The sequence below is a fragment of the Myxine glutinosa genome, chromosome 6 (assembly GCF_964187855.1).
Source record: "Myxine glutinosa chromosome 6, kmMyxGlut1.1, whole genome shotgun sequence".
Taxonomy (NCBI): Eukaryota; Metazoa; Chordata; class Myxini; order Myxiniformes; family Myxinidae; genus Myxine; species Myxine glutinosa.
The window spans coordinates 4,006,432-4,009,249 of NC_136266.1; the positions used below are offsets into that span (position 1 = coordinate 4,006,432).

Genomic DNA, 2,818 nt, shown 5'->3' on the forward strand with positions numbered 1-2,818 from the left:
TAGCCCTCAGGACTCGGCCTTCTCACTGGAGGAGGTTGCTTGGAGAGTGGGGGTCGGGGGGGTGGTCTTTGGCAGTGGAGTTTGTATAACTGTGCACATGGGACATCGGGACACTGGCTTTGGGGTACAGATGGGTTGGCTATGGGTGCTAAGATATTCCTTTTTGGTTGTAAATGATATTAGAGCATTTTTATATAAAAAGAAGAAAAGGTAAAACAAAAAGGTTGAGGTTTCTCTCCAGTGTAAAAAATTTTCATCAGGGTTCTAAGTATTTCTGGGCGAGTGTCATTGTTGAGCGCAAACCGGCCCGGCCAAAACCTTCATTTTGTCCAATTTTTTTTAATCAAACAGATCTGCATCTCATCCACAACCCCTTGTAAAAAGATACTATATTTAAAAAAAAATCACAAAAATGACAAAAATAAATTGTAGTTTTACTTGCAGTTCATTCGGCATGAATTTTCAGCAAGGTTTTTAAAGCGTTTTTTTTTTATAATTTCCTCCCTTTTGGTCTTGTATTGATGGACGGTGCTGACCGTCCTCTCATCCACTCCCTACCCCTTCCGCTCGGGTCGTCGCGGGTTGCTACGTGGCTAACTTAAATGTAGCTGTGGTTATGTCCAGTAAAACAACTCGCAACACTGCATCGCGAGCCCTTCCCTCCTGTGCCTTGTTTATTGCATTTTCTTCAATTGGAGGGTGGGGTAAGGGGTAAAGGTTAATGGGGTAATTGCTTTGTGTTGAATAAATATTTTTTATAACAATGCTCCTGAAACAAGCAAACACGACAACGTACCAGTTACGAGTCTGATTCAAGCTCTCCTCTCCCTCACCCGTGTATTACTTAACCATGTGTCTGTGAACACATTGGGATGTCATGGATTACCTCGTAATTCACAATCTCAACACACACAGTGGTAAAAATCACTTTTTAAGGCCATTTTCCCTGCTCGAGCGGGGGTTAGCCATGCCAGCCCCATGACGATCATCATGGTTCCCTTTTTGAGGCAATGTTTTTATGGCCGGATGCCCTTCCTGACGCCAACCCTCGAGTCGCCTCTTATAACATGCAGGGATACGATGGACCTATTCTAAACCAGGGCAGACACCGGCACATTCATCCCAGCAAGCTGGTACCTAATTTGCCGACCTCGAAAGGATGACAGGCTGAGTTAACCCCCCTGGCATTAATTCAACGATCGACCAGGATTCGAACTCAGGATCCTAGGATCCCAAGCCGGCACCCTAACCGCTAAGCCAACACGAGTCTACACACAAGTTGTCACTTATTACCTGGGAATTCATATGCAATCTATACACACTCACATTGAGGTGCCATGGATTACCTTGGAATTTGCAATGGCATTGACATGTCATGGATTACTTGGAAATTCACAAACACACATCGAGATGTCATGGATTACCTGGAAATTCTCAAACACACATTGAGATGTCATGGATTACCTGCGAATTCTCAGACATATTGAGATATCAACGATTACCTGAGAATGCTCAAACACACATTGAGATGTCATGGATTACCTGGAAATTCTCAAACACACATTGAGATGTCATGGATTACCTGGGAATTCTCAAACACATTCAGATGTCATGGATTGTCTGGGAATTCTCAAACACACATTCAGATGTCATGGATTACCTGTTGAATTCTCAAACACATTCAGATGTCAAGGATTACCTGGGAATTCGCAAACACATTCAGATGTCATGTATTACCTGGGAATTCTCAAACACACATTCAGATGTCATGGATTATCTGGGAATTCTCAAACACACATTCAGATGTCATGGATTATCTGGGAATTCTCAAACACACATTCAGATGTCATGTATTACCTGGGAATTCTCAAACACACATTCATATGTCATGGATTCTCTGGGAATTCTCAAACACACATTGAGATGTCATGGATTACCTGGGAATTCTCAAACACACATTCATATGTCATGGATTATCTGGGAATTCTCAAACACACATTGAGATGTCATGGATTACCTGGGAATTCTCAAACACACATTCATATGTCATGGATTACCTGGGAATTCTCAAACACACATTCATATGTCATGGATTACCTGGGAATTCTCATTTACATATTGAATGTCATGGATTACCTGGGAATTCTCAAACACACATTGAGATGTCATGGATTACCTGGGAATTCTCAAACACACATTCATATGTCATGGATTACCTGGGAATTCTCATTTACATATTGAATGTCATGGATTACCTGGGAATTCTCAAACACACAATGACATGTCTTGGATTACCTGGGAATTCTCAAACACACAATGACATGTCTTGGATTACCTGGGAATTCTCAAACACATTGAGGATGTTATGGATATTTTTTTATTTTTTTTCGAAACAAGATCGAGGCTCGTGTAAGAGCGAACATCAATCACAAACAAAAAAAAAACCAGACACATAAAACATATGATAAAGGGAGCGGGAGACAAGATGGGGAGAGAGACGGAACCACACAAGTACAACCGTAGAAAACAGGGACATCAGGAGATCTGTGAGAGGGAGAGGGCTTGAGGGGAGGAGTTGTGGGAAAGGGGGTGAGAGGTTAAAAAAAACACATGGACACTGCTAGGGCTTCCAGGAAAGAATTCGGTATTTCAAAAAAGTGGATCTGGGGTGAATTAATGTGGGTAGAAAAGATCAAGGTTTTGGATGGGGGAAGATAAGAGATGGTGGTGAACAGCTGTTTTAAAGACCTGGAGGGAGGAGAGGGATTGAAGGGAGTGGGGGGAGTTTGTTCCAGAGGCGGGAGAAAAGGAATGAAGG

General features: G+C 42.3%; 1 protein-coding gene across 2 annotated transcripts in view; it reads left to right on the top strand.

Annotated features, from left to right (window-relative positions):
• Window positions 1–660, top strand: part of LOC137429548 (F-box/LRR-repeat protein 19) — a 248,856-nt gene extending 248,196 nt beyond the window's left edge. For both annotated transcript variants that reach the window (XR_013623757.1, XM_078779567.1), the window contains exon 11: window positions 1–660. This exon is cut by the window's left edge and continues 667 nt beyond it. The gene's annotated coding sequence lies outside the window, so the exon portion shown is untranslated.
• Window positions 661–2,818: the final 2,158 nt, after the last annotated feature.